This window comes from Podarcis muralis, chromosome 10, assembly GCF_964188315.1.
Source record: "Podarcis muralis chromosome 10, rPodMur119.hap1.1, whole genome shotgun sequence".
Taxonomy (NCBI): Eukaryota; Metazoa; Chordata; class Lepidosauria; order Squamata; family Lacertidae; genus Podarcis; species Podarcis muralis.
The window spans coordinates 24,469,726-24,484,411 of NC_135664.1; the positions used below are offsets into that span (position 1 = coordinate 24,469,726).

General features: G+C 40.3%; 1 protein-coding gene across 16 annotated transcripts in view; it reads right to left on the bottom strand.

The window, feature by feature from the left end:
• Positions 1-14,686, bottom strand: part of FOXP2 (forkhead box P2) — a 353,146-nt gene that overhangs the window by 265,311 nt on the left and 73,149 nt on the right. For 14 of the 16 annotated variants that reach the window (XM_077934627.1, XM_077934619.1, XM_077934625.1 and 11 more), the window contains one exon: positions 4,646-4,733. The exons of the other annotated variants lie outside the window; for them this stretch is intronic. The gene's annotated coding sequence lies outside the window, so the exon portion shown is untranslated. The remainder of the gene's footprint in view (positions 1-4,645; positions 4,734-14,686) is intronic. 16 annotated transcript variants of the gene reach the window in all.

The following is a 14,686-nucleotide window of genomic DNA, read 5'->3' on the forward strand; positions in this document are numbered from 1 at the left end:
TCAATTTCCAGTAAGACAATTATTCCCTAGCACATACGTTTTACACCTATGTAAGATGCCTACATCACCTGTGCATAGTGACATTTCTTTATTAGATTTGTATCTTATCTTTCTACTTTCATGCTCGAGGCATCCAAACTATCAAAAACTACATAAATCAATTATAATAATCATTCAACACAAAGTAACAATGAGAAAAATCTACCCAATCTGATAGAAAATTGAGGGTTGACCCATCTATCTGCTGCTCACTTTGTACACAATATTTCAGTAATCATAATGGCATCTTTATGAGACCCGGTTCAGTTTGAAAAAGGTTAATACACAGAATTTAGACTTAAGACAATTCGAATTCTGTACTGCAATGTTACCTAATTTTGAAAAATGGCACGAAAGCCCCCAATAATCCAATTTGTCTCTTTCTTATTAACAGTTTGAAAAGGGATTAGAGCTTAGCCACAAACCTGTTGAAAACTTAAAATGCTATTTTGATATTTTTGTTACCTCGTATGTAAGGTACAAACCTATGTCTAACTTTAATATAGTTGCATTAAAAAATAGCAGTATCAGGTCATACTTTCTATTCTCTAGCTGTTTTGGTCTGTCAGAGCTAAGATGCATTTACTAGTCATAGACAAGATGCAGGAGAAGTCCTAGGACTGCATGCGCTACTAACTCAGACACAATATCCTGTGAAATGGTCTAATCCCTAGAACTATACACAAAGGAAAATTTTATCCAAGGATCAACCCATTTTCTTTGGTTTTTTATTATTTGGGGGGCATTTAGCTCATTACTGTGCCACTCAGGTCATCAATACCATGTTACTACAGAAAAGGATCATAATATTCATTGAAGCTATATCAATTAATGCTCAATTTCAACCATTTCAACAGTCAAAATGTATTATTAACCTACCCATATACGTGCATATACATACATACACACAGATACAAGCACACACACAAATCTATCTATCTATCTATCTAATCTCCATCACTGCACGTTATTCATAGATACAGAAGGACAAGTCTCTGCCTTAAGAAATTTACAGTGGTGCCCCACAAGACGAATGCCTCGCAAGACGAAAAACTCGCTAGACGAAAGGGTTTTCCGTTTTTTGAGTCGTTCTGCAAGACGAATTTCCCTATGGGCTTGCTTCGCAAGACGAAATGTCTTGCGAGTTCTTGCGAGTTTGTTTCCTTTTTCTTAAAGCCGCTAAGCCGTTAATAGCCGCTAAGCCGTTAATAGCCGCTAAGCCGCTAATAGCCGTGCTTCGCAAGACGAAAAAACCGCAAGACGAAGAGACTCGCGGAACGGATTAATTTCGTCTTGCGAGGTACCACTGTATAGTCTAACATTTGACATAGGGGAAACAGAGGAAAGGGAAAAGGGAAGCATAGAATCTTAGAGTTGTAAGTGACCCCAAGGGTCATCTAGTCCAACCCTCTGCAATGCAGGAATCTCAGCTAAAGCAGTATGTTGTTGTTTTAGTTGTACATGCATAGGCCTAGTTAAAGGTTAAGTAACAATACAGGAAGAAAACAAGGAAATATACTAGACTTCAAAGAAGTAAGAGTGACGTATTAACAAATATGTTCTGTAAGTACAGTATAAGGAGATTGTGCTGGATCTGGGAGCACACAGTACCCAAATTTAGGATTTCAGGAGAAACGTCACATGATCAAAGCAATGAGAAATATGACTTGATTCGGCCGTGATCGTATAGTGGTTAGTACTCTGCGTTGTGAGAAATATGACTTGATTCTGGAAGAGAAATCTGGATAGATTTGAGGGATAACAGTGAATTCCCAGCAAGAAGACTCAAGTACTCAAAATGGGAGGCGGCATGGATGTCAGTTTGCTGGCTAAGGAGCCAGAGAGAAGACCTGCATTTTTGCAATGTCACAAGGAAGGAATATGCTATGCCTTGGCAGCAGACTGATTACAGGGGACTGTGGTGATCTACACAGGGTCCCCGGACGTTTCTATTGAACCCTGTGCCACCACTTTATTTCTCGCTGCCACCACCCAGACCCTACTTGGTACAATACTGAGTCCAGTCAGGGTTAAATTGGAACATAAACTTCTGTTTATTTATTGCAGTTTAACAAGAGTGTGGTTTCATAAACGGTATCGGTCAATTACAATCATGGGGTGCCTATCCAGACCTATAACTTCCGCTACCTGCTCTCACTCACTAAACCACCTCTCAAATATTTACTTGTCTTCCTAGCTCCTAACTGATCCTGACTCAGCTTATTTTGCTACACTAACTCAACTTACCCACAGACTCTATCCCAATTCACTCCCACTCCAACCAACCACCCAACTCCAAACTCCTCCTCCTCCAGCCCCTCCCAGAGCTGGTTTTATAGTCCCTCTGACTCCACCCCCCGTGTTCTGATTGGGTAACTTGTTTAACTATTTCACCTCCAGCACTCTCATATGTTAATATCACATACCTCACCCCTTAAGAAGTTTCGATTCAGGTGAATTAACTTCTTAGAGTTACACTCCTGATCAAACAGTTTTGTGTTTTGTTTTGTTTTTGTTTTCCCCCTATATATACACATACATAAACAAGTAAATTGTTGATTGTCTCTGTTCATTCTTCATTCTCTGATTTCGTGATAAGGCATCCGCCACAATGTTCAAGCATCCTTTCACACTTTTGATGGTAAAATTGAAGTCTTATAGTAATAAGGCCCACTGCAGCAACTTACTATTACTCTTCATCGATTGCAGCCATATCAATAGTGAGTGGTCTGTACATAACACAAAGCCTCCTCCGCAGATGTACGGCTTCAATCTTTGAAGGACCCACACAATTGCCAAACATTCTTTCTCAACCGTCGAGAGGTGCTTTTCTCTAGACAGTAACTTTTTGCTGATGTAGGTGATTGGATGTAGGTCTCCCTCTGGTCCTGGCTGGCATAATACAGCCCCAGTTCTGTATCTGGTAGGGGTTCACAGCAGTGGGTTTGGCTTCCCCTGTGTCTATCCGGTGTTCCATACCCTTGGCCACTCCTGGAATATTACTGAATAAGGATTCATATTCCTGCAAGATCTGTTTTATTTCCTCTTGCTGTTTAAGGGTTAAAGACGGATCCAATTTTATGTCCTTTAAACTACCCTGGGACTCTCTCTTGTCCCCCCAACATAGTATGTCTGGTTCACCTGGATCCTCTCGTAGGGCATACAGTGCCCAGTTTTCTGTTCTAAAATTTTGATCATATTTACATGCACCACTTTTCGCCCTTCCTCTCCTTGTTAGATCACATAATTTACTTCATTTTTGCTATTATTTTATACAGTCCTTCCCAAGCTAATTGTAGTTTGTTCCCTTTAATTGGTCTCAGTAGCAATACTTTACTCTCAGGTGCAAATGACCTTACCCTGGCCTTCTTGTCATACCAGTTTTTTTCTTGTTTTGGGAACTTTTTAAATTTCCCCCCGCTAACTCTAGGGATCTCTTTAAGGTATTCTGCAAATTAAACAAATACTCCACTACGGACTCTGGATCTTGATCTCGCTGTTCTTCCCAATTCATACGAAGTAAGTCCAGGGGCCCTTTCACTTTACGTCCCAGCAATAATTCAAATGGGCTAAACCCGGTACTTTCTTGGGGTACATCCCTATATGCATACAGTACTGGTTGTATCTTGTCATCCCAATCATTGGGATTTTCCGCGGTATAGGCTTTAATCATTCTCATTAGGGTTCCATTAAATCTTTCAACTAATCCAATAGTTTCAGGGTGGTAAGGTGTTGATGTTAAATGCTTAATACCACACACTTCCCATAGTCTTTTCATTAGTCTTGATGTGAAAGAAGAACCTAAGTCAGTGACTATTTTACTGGCACAGCCCAATCTACTCATATAGTTAATTAAAGCAGTTGCCACCATTTCCATTTCAATGTTTCGCAACGGAATGGCTTCTGGATATTTGGTTGCGTAATCCACTATGGTGGATGTATCTGTTTCCCCGCCTGCTGGCTCTAGGCAATAGCCATATGAGGTACAGCCCTAACCGTTGAAAAGGGGTTGAAAGGGGGTTCTGATAAGCAAGGGGCACAATTTGGTTTTTGTTTTGTCTTGACCGGTGCCTCTTCTCTGACATATGTCACATGGGACAGTGCACCCTCTGTGTGCACAGTAGAATCTTGTGTGTAGTTCTCCTCTGCAGCTCTACACACGTAACTACACACAAAGCTACAATTTGCTTTTTACTTTTAAATCAGGTTTGAGAACTGGCACCAATCTTCTGAAAAGGAAACCCGGAAAAATAACACACTTCAAGTAGAAGGTTTCCATTCAAAGTTCATTGCTCACACAGAGCAGCAGCTGTATCGGAGTCTATGCCTGAAATTTCACATCATGCAAGATTAGGCCAGCCCTCTTGGCATAATCTTGAAAGTTTGTGGGCAGGAAAAGAAAGAAGTTATGTGAACAATACTAGTTGTCTTCCCTCTGGCTCAAAACCTGATTACTGATGGTCTCCAGAACCAGCTTTACATAAGAAGCAATGTTCATCACAGAACACACGATCTACACTGGGGTTTGTTTGTTTAGGGGGAAGAGAGAAACAAGCACAATTTTATGATGGGGGAAATGCAGTTGACAGTAATGATCTGTACTTACCTTCCTTTTGCAGACTTCAAAAAGCCTTTCTAATTTTCAGCCTTGAATTGGAGTGGTACAGAACATCAATTCCAGCATTGCAGACCACCTGATAAAAGCCAAATATGACAGCTATAACTTGTGTGTTACCCTGACTAGTGATATATATTTCCATTTCACTTTATGACGTATTTACCGGCATCGCCACCAAACCTTCTTGTGAACAATAACAGTCATTCATCATAGTGCTATGAGTTGGGGGAAGGGTTAGGCTGAATGCCTGGGCCCCCTTCCAATTCTTGGAATAGCCAAGCTAGCTTCCTGGTGAGGTGAGGTGTAATTAAGCAGAACAAAGGAAAGGGCTCTGTGCAAGATAGCAAATGGGTGGAGCCTCCTCCTTAGAAAAACAAAGCTAGAGTTGAGAGCAGAGAGTTGGAGTGATGTGAGCTAAAAGCAAAGAACCAGGAGAGTGATGCTTTATTTCTGTTTAAATCCAAAGTTGCAGCTATGGAAGAAAGAAGGCCCTCTTGGGGTATTAATGCTGTGAAAGCCTCCATCGTAGGCTCAGGTTGGATATATGTGTAAATATACCATGCATCATAAAGGCACCACAGTCTCTGCTGTGCCTCCTTCTGAAGGAAACACACACTTTGGGTAAGCACCTGGAACTCCTGGAATCTTCACATTGCCAGTAGACAGGGGTGTTGTGCAATAAAATCTAACTTCCCAATACTCACTATGGAGCAAATGCTTGGAAATCAGTCCTCCATTTGGTACCCTTTCCCCAATGAAGACATGAAACATGTGATGATGCTAGTTGAGTGGTAGATCGGGGATATGGATTGCTCCCTAAGATCCCAGACTCTAAATCTATCTACTACAATTGAGAGTAAATCTCCAAGACTTAGGCAGAGGCATTTGCTAGCCCAGCCGCTTGATAACCATTTTGACTTGATATGCTGTTGACTGGGTCTGGGGTCTTTTGCATGCAGGAGTCCAATGTGCAATGAAACTTAAGGGCACAATATTTATGAGAAGGTTGCAAAAGGTCACACTTGCTAAAAGGAGAATTTGTTTGGCATAATTACACAATGCCCTCAAACAACCCAGGGCAACAGGGACCCTGCCACAAGGTGTCTAAAGGAAAACCAAAACCAAAGGAGGACTAATTGTGCAGCTGAATAGCTTAAGCTACAGAATTACAGCTGCATTTGTAACACATGCTATTGCTATTCCTTTCATATGTTTGTTTTACAGAAAGCCACTGAGGAGCGCTATTAGTGCTCCTAATGTCACAATATTCACAATCACCTCATTTGGAATATGAATATGTCCAGTTCATAATGTTCAGCTGTATTATGATTTGAGAATCACTTATCCTCCAAAATTCTTTACCTGCTCAGAATGCAAAATGAGAAGATGTAAGATTCTTTTGCTTTATGGGAGCATACATAAAAGTTATTTAATGTTTGTTCCTTATATTCTGTTAAGCTCTTGTTCACCGATATGAACTACATAACCAGAGCACCTGATTAAACAGTCTCCACTTTGGGGGGGGGGGGACACACTGCCCAGGCTAGCACCCCAGGGAGGTCACTTCAGTGCTGCAAATGCAGCCGTTTGACTTCACCCCCAGAGGTGCACTCCGTTGTCTCTCAAGGCAGATGCATGCCAGCAAACTATGGGCAATATCAACCACTGTCCTCTATCCTCATCTAAATCCCTCTTGTGCTGCTGGAAGTGTTTGTTCTGGTGGTAGCAAAGGGCAAATATCCAAGTAACTGTCTCCTATCAGTGGCATTGAGAAATACAGTTCTAGGGAGCAATATGATATGACATATGCTCATGGCATTGTGAGTATACTTATACCAACATTTCAACCCTGAAGTTACAGGAGAGACAAACTTTTCCTGTAACTTTTCAAGAAGGGCTGCATATGTTGAGCCAATTCCTAATTCACCTTAGGGGAGCTCACTCAATACAAAGTAGGATCAAAAGATTTACCTCTCCCTTTATTCCACTACCCAGGAAACTAAAACAAAAATGGTTAAACTATTAACAACTAATAAAAATGGTTATCCATTTTAACCCACACACAGCATAACTCCAGAAGTCTCCTAAAATAGAGAATGGGGACAATTATACTCTAACAGTTTTAATTCAAGCTATTGTGAATTAAGAATGAAATTGTGTGTAAAATTTCCCACTACAATCCAGCACTGGCTCTTTAGTTATGTAACCCTTCTGTAAGGAAATATTGAGAGACCCTTAACTACAGCAGCACTACTGGATACCATTATAATTAACAAGGACATGCAAAAAATAAATTAACAGTTATGTTTTATAATCATGTGAAAGTGAAATGAGCTCATGAAGAGGTCCAAGTACTTACTGTGATCTCATTAGCCAAATTTTACATGCTATTTTATATCACTACTTATGCTGCTAGAGTATTAATTTGCCAGTGTGTTCCGTATATTCATGAAAGCATATTTTAAATATCAAGTAATGAAGCATAAGAGCTATTTGGCAATATCGTGACTTAAAACTGTACCTATAAAAAGAGACAATTTTTTGTATGTTCCCAACATCCCCATTTCAAAAGTTGGCCTTTCCCTTTAATTTAGATATGAATTTGAATAAAGGAAAGGTGTTTTCAGCCTACCAAAAATTATGTGATTCTATTCTGGAAAACTCTTTGCTTAAGGGAAAATTAAGAAGTGTCGCATATATTTGGATTAATGTCACATATTGCTAAGAAAATACTGTTGCACCCTATCTCTATCTCCAAGTGGCGTGAGATTCCAGGCACTTACCAAGGGTTCAGTTTCCATGGAATGAGGGATAGCAGAGTCTGTGGTGTCTCTATGATATATGGTTTATGTACACATATACACGCACCCCACCCCCCATTTACACGTGTTCTACTCATGCATGACAGCTTTTACACAGATCACTGCAATCAACCATCAATTGAAATGGAGCACTCGGGGTTCCGGGCTGCTACCTAAAGGTCACTTGGGAGTGCTGCTCAGTGTATCCCAAGCCTTCCCTCACTCGGGGCTTCTGCCTGGAAGTCACTCTCGGCCACTAGCCCACTACAATGGGAGGGACTGGAGGGAAGGCTTGGGGCAGTGGCCCCAAGTGACTTCCAGGCAGCAGCCCTAGCAGCACATGTGAGTCAGTTTCTCAGTCTCTCTCTCTCCACTCTATGCATGTGGGGTGCTCTCCACCTTACACAATTTCAGTTATGTGCACAGGGGCCCAGAACATAACCCCTTCGTAAGTGGGCGGGCCCATCTCAAAGGAGACATGAATACCACCAAGTCCAGGGAAATGCCAGCAGTTGCATCTCTACTAGTCGCACTGTATACATGCCCCAGAAACAATTGCCCCAGGAAGTTACCTGGGCAGACGACACAGACATCCTCTATTAGTAGACTGATAAGACACTGATTAAAAATCAATACTTAGATGGTTCTAGAGGAAGAAATATTACTGCTACTCAATAAAACTGACACTTAAAACATTTTTATGCTCCCTGGTAAGAACATTAAAACTGATGTAGCCACTGTGTTCTTGAAATCACTATTAAGACAGGATGGGCATCCCCTGGCCAACTAGCAGATATGGATACGTGCCATTCTACTTTCCCTTTCCCATGATTCATATAATATGCAATTTCAACAGGATGAAACCTAACACATCAACATTTTCTCCAATATTAAGCATGACTAAAAAAACAAGTGATTAGATAGTATCTCTAACTAAAACTACAGCATTCACAATCCTCAATGAAAAGTACTACAGTTGTGCTTCCCTTCTCCATTAATTTCTCTTTTAAAGACATCACAGAACCAAGCTCTCCAATTTTACATAATTTCATGGTTCAAAACTAAAACTCCAAAAATATTAACCACCCACAGAGATCACCTTGACATGCTTTTGCTGCAGAAAATAGAACATTATACTAACTACTGAACCCTGAAGCATATTCAAAACATCACATCCTATTTGTAAAATACACAAAGAAAATTGGGTAAGTAAGAATATTTTAAAAGTATTATGTTATTCTCCTATTTTTCCTGTATAAAATTAGAAGGTTTTGCCCACACACACATTTTTCTAACAAGGTCAAATTATGCATGCGATGCATGTATTTGCTAACTAAAGTTAGCCTTGCTTTCACTCAGAGATGCATGTGAACCTGTATGAATACACCTGTATATCTGCACATGTGTTTATGCATTTCAAAAATAAGACTGGAAAATAACAATAACAAGGTGTATTGATCTGTTCTCCTACAAAATAGCAAATACAAGCTAATCTTAAAGGATCTCCAAATAATTATTACTACTTTAAAAATATAGTATTTCCCCCATTCATCTGCATTGTACATTGCTTGGGAATGTAGAGGCAACACAAGACATGGAGCTGAAAAGTCATAACACAGGCCACCACTTTACTCAAATATGGAAGATTAGAGACCTGGCCAAAAGTGTTTGGTAGTGCCCTTTCTTTCCTTCTGTCTTTCTATCCTTCCTTCCCTTTTCTTTTTTAACAAAGGGTCTTACCATTGCCTCTTTTAGGCTCACTAAAACAGTGGCCATCTCTTAAATAAAAGTTTGTCACACACACACCCCCTTACTCATTCAAACATTCCACCCTTAGGAGCCAATAAATGGATAAAGCCAAGGAAGGGAAAGGGTCAGGCATACAAGTTCCATCCAAGTTCATATTCACATTCTCCAGAAGAAGAAACTGAAATGGCGCTAGAATGACAGTGACCATTGCCATCATATTCCCTCCTTACATTTCACAGAATTTGATGGATTATTTATAAATCGTAAAAGCCTCCACCATTTTTCCAAGGGAAATTGCTCAATTTAGTAGGTAATGTTTTCGAGGAACGGAGAATTAATGCTCTCTAATATCTCACATTTAACTGGATGATTTACTTAGATTTATTATTTTGCCTTTTCGTCAGCAGGGGAAACAGATGCACATTCATATTTCAGCTAAACAAAACAGATGGTGAAGCTTACGAGATATCTTTAGGACAGTCAGCTCATGAACGCTGCAATTTGATTACTTAATGTATAACACTGTGACAGAGGTTCCCCACCCCCATAAGTTGTTAGCAGCTGAGAACTGCTGGTTTTATGTCATGATTTTATCTTGTTGATTTTGTCATGATTTAAATCACTGATTTTAAATCACCTTGATATCAATCATGACTTTAAAATCAGCAAGGTAAAAGGCCATTTCAATACAGTGGTACCTCACGTTAAGTACTTAATTCGTTCCAGAGGTCCGTTCTTAACCTGAAACAGTTCTTAACCTGAAGACCACTTTAGCTAATGGGGCCTGCTGTTGCGCCGCCGAAGCACAATTTCTGTTCTCATCCTGAAGCAAAGTTCTTAACCTGAAACAATATTTCTGGGTTAACGGAGTCTGTAACCTGAAGTGTATGTAACCTGAAGAGAATGTAACCTGAGGTACCACTGTACATATAATTCATTTTTACCAGTATTTCCATTATTTTCCAGGTTAAAAGAAAAAGAAATAATACAAATTTCTTGTGCTAATATTAAAGTCCAACTAACCAATTGTCTGCTGAAAAGAAACACATTACAGAGAATCAAGTGACAAGCAACATTTCTACCATTATTCTGCTTTTGGTAAATTTTCACACACTACAAAATTAGATCTAAAAAAAAGCTATAGAAGTCAAACAATTTCAGGTTGACTTTATGCCAATGCACCTGGAATGTGCACTGAAAATGATGGAAGTTGGCGGAGAGGGGTTTGGATGTGTACTTTTTAATCTATACTACATAGTGGGGGGGGGGGAGCAGAGGCATGTACCATCTCAAAAATAAAGGAAACAAGTTTTTCCCCCCTCTTCCCATGACTATGGTGCAACTTTGATCGTAAAGGCTGTACATGAAGCCAAACAGAGACAGTGAAGGCAGGTAGCTTCTCACAGGCCAGTCATTTGGAACATAACTGCAAGCAATATATTTTATAAGTGTTTATTTTTTAAAAGGAAGAGAGGAAGAAAGCTTCCGAAAAATACATACATTGGGGACTCTTGAGAGACAAATCAGAATGCTGCTTGGGGGTCCATGATTCAAGTCAAAGGGCCTTTTTATTTTCTGTATGAGGAGCAAACACAAGAAGCCTACTGATAATGCTCGGCTGAACTGCAATACTTCCAAGCTCTTGGCAAGTCAATGCTACAGAAATCGGAAGCTCTATTCAAGGTTGCTCCGTTTTTAAAGTTCCTAAGTGATTTTTTTTTAATGCATTTGTAACTATCATAGACTTTCGCCCCTTTCCCAATTTGAATTTGCTATTTGGTCAATTCTGAATTAGGATTGTTAAATATTTCACTCCTAAACAACCGGAAGATAGTGCTGCTCACTTCTGAGTGCATAGGCTTGCCTTGCACATAAACAGCAATATAGTTTATAAAGTACAAGGAAACACTATCATGGAGAGACTCTCCAAGTCCCTATTTTCCAGTCCCAGATTTACAGAAGCCATCCCGGTTCTGATTTGATCATGGAATATCCCGCTTTTCCTTAGGACATCCCTGTTTTCATCAGATATATGTTGGATGGAGTTATGTGACTTCCTGAGCCAAGGAAGTAAGTACAGTGGTACCTTGGGTTAAGAACTTAATTCGTTCTGGAGGTCCTTAACCTGAAACTGTTCTTAACCTGTTAACTGTTCTTAACTAATGGGGCCTCCCGCTGCTGCCGCGCCACCAGAGCACAATTTCTGTTCTCATCCTGAAGCAAAGTTCTTAACCCAAGGTACTATTTCTGGGTTAGCGGAGTTTGTAACCTGAAGCGTCTGTAACCTGAAGTGTCTGTAACCTGAGGTACCAGTGTAACTATACAACCTTTATAAGATATCTGAAGGCAGTCCTGTATACAGAAGTGTTTTTTTAATGTTTAATGTTTTATTATGTACAAAATGTTATGAAGGAAATTAAAATAAAAAACAGAATTCCCAATTGTGTGGTGTCTTGCACGTTGGATTTATTATTTGCAGAAATGTATATATAACTATTCATCATATAACATAACAGAGGAGTGTGTTTTAAAACTTGAACACACACACAAAAATATCAGTATGTATCTTCAAGAGTGGCACATAAACAATTGGCATGAGGTTGCAGGAGGGCACCTCAGATTCTAAATTCAGTGTCTTAGGAAGCTGGACAATGAGGCTAGTGGAATAAAGTTTTCCCTTCCCTATTTTTAGGGGGGGGGGGGGTTGCAGGAAAGTACGTATTGAGCCGCATCTCATTCTCTAAGAATCCTGGGGTGCTAGGGCTGTGAATTTGGGTTTCTGTTGGTGCAGTAAAAATTCAACAGGTGGTAGTTGTCAGCCTTTCAAAAAGGGGTACTTGATTGCCTTGGGGATCCCTATCCTGACAATTGGTACATAGACTACACGGTTACCACAATGAATAAATTTAGGTTGTCTTGAAAGCGAAGAATCAAAGCATACAGTTATATGTAAATAAGGCTCACACTGGTCAAATAAGATTTAATTTGTGTATTCATTTGCCAAATGCGAACAATACAGCTTCACTGAAAGCCAAACATATAAATCAGTTATGTTGTTCTCTATGCTTTTCATCTTCAAGAACATTTATATTTTACTTTAAAAGATTAAGTAAATAAACTTCCATTGCTTATTACTCAGGAGAAGAGGGAATCTGGCCTTCTTTATGAATTTCCTATCTTTGAATGCCACCACAGCTCTGTAGTTTCACTCCTACTGTGCTAGAAATATAATTTTCAGATAGCCCAGAGGCATTGTAGCACACTCTGTGCTGCCATGAGCAAGACCAATATTTGAGAGCTAACTTAGGACTCCTGCTGCCTGAGCTGGTAAGAGAACAAGCATGTGGGAGAAGCGATGAGCTTGTTCTCCTGGGGGTAGGGTGCCAGCTGCACTACTCAGAGAGAGATAGTGTGGAATTAATAGTGGCCTCGTAGGGAAGCTGTACATTTTGCCTTTCAGTGTGAACAACCATGCATTAATGGAAACCAGAATGGTGGAATGAGACTTCAGAACTGACAAAGAGGAAGAAAAGGAATATTTTCAGGAAAAAAATAAATGTTTTCTTTCTTGCAACAATTCGGCTCGCGGTAGGTTAAAAGCATGCTATGTAAAGCATATTTATTATTTATTATAACAGCACATTCCTAGATAAAGGCTGATTCCAAGAACTCCTCACTAAGAGAGATGCAAAGGGGAAAACAAGGATCAATTACATGTAAATTAAAAACTGGCGAAAGTCTATTTAATTTACTGATATGGAAGGCTTTTAAATTTATGTTGAACAGGCATGATATGGATGTGAGCTCTGTCACGCACAGACACAATTATATAAATGAGAAGCAAAGTAGCAGATATTGCTGTACAAAATGTTGACCCAAAATCCAGGTAGGTAGGGCTATCAACTCAAGGGCTCCCATGCAACCTCTCCAGTCATGAGGAACCCAGAAAGCTTCTTCATTTTCTAGAATTCTAGGTGTTTCCTGGAAATCTGCAGCTGAACACAAGTAAGAGCACATATTGTTACAGGCCACTGTAATCTCTGCTGAGTGGTGTGAGATTCCAGGGGTCTTGGCCCTTAACCAGGGTTTGTATTTCCTTTGGGGAAAATGAGGCACAGCAGAAACTATGGTGTCTTAAAGATACATGGTTTTTTTGCACATATACACACTTTATCCTTGATAGAGGGTGTCCAGAATATTACACCCCAAGAGTGTTTCCTGTTGCTTCTCCCACATTTTCAGCAAGCTTGGGTTCAGAGCAGAAGCAGCAGCAGGTCTCTGAGTACGTACAGCCTCCCTCCCCAGCCCGCATGGAATTCTGCCCAATTCCTGCCTCCTCTTCCCAAATAAACATTGCCAAAACATTGCTTCCCCTATTAACACCGCCCATTGTAACCCTCTGTCCTTGCAGTGCCTTCTGTTTTGTTTAATGACTTGCATTGAGTGGTCAATGACTGGTCATTTCAGTCTCTGTATCTTAATGGCTTATACCTGACTAGCTATATCAAGCTGGCATGACGTTATCCTAAACTTAATGCAGCAGAGGTTGGCACAATTTTAGTCAAATCTTTATCAGTTCTAACTTTCACCAATTTCAGGAATTACAGGCTACTTGCTCCCCCAGATTCCGGTATCCAAAACTTGCAACAATATTCATGCATATCAGGTGGCAGTAGTATCAATGAAGAAATCTTATTTTTCTGCCTCCACTGTGTCCTCAGTGAACTGCCCAGCAGAACTCTTTCAAGCGGCTAGTTAATTCCAATCCATAGTGGAATCTGCTAACCAGTCAGAAGTTTACTGTGATGGATTGGTGATGCACTTTGAGGGCAAAGCTGTATGCAAACTAATGGCCAAAACTGAGGCAAGTCCTGTGAGGGAGTTCAAACTATCGTCTGATCAAGGTTTGGGTGATCAGTTTCAGTCCTTGCTGCTTGAAGGTGACGGCAAGATGCTTGCAGAACTTAGGCTAACCACCTGCCCTCTTGAACTTAGACCACCATGGCATGTGATATCTAGCAAGGAAAGACGGACTGGATGAGCTTAAGAAATGGTAAATGCCCACCCTACTGAAAGTGCTGCTATTCCTGAATAAGCCCTCCTTAGACCCTAGTTGTAGACAACTACTGTGCAGTCAAAACTATCCCTTCCTTGGACCAGGTGAATGAGAGGCTGGTAGCTGGCTAGCTGTAGACATTCCTGTATAAAGCAGATTATCCAGTCTCATTTCAGGCCTGAGTATGGTACTGGCACAGCCTTAGTCTCCAATTTATTATCAGCAGACAGATGGGAGAAGTACTACCCAATGGATTAGCCATGAGATAACTTCTCATTCAGACTACATGGAGCTTCACCTCAAAGACAGTCCAGAAGCCACAGAATGCTACTGATTAGTTATTATATGGGGCAGTGACAGGGCTAAATGTCATTCATCCTTAAATAATAACCAGTTGTGATAGGGGTAGTAGTACTCCGCCCA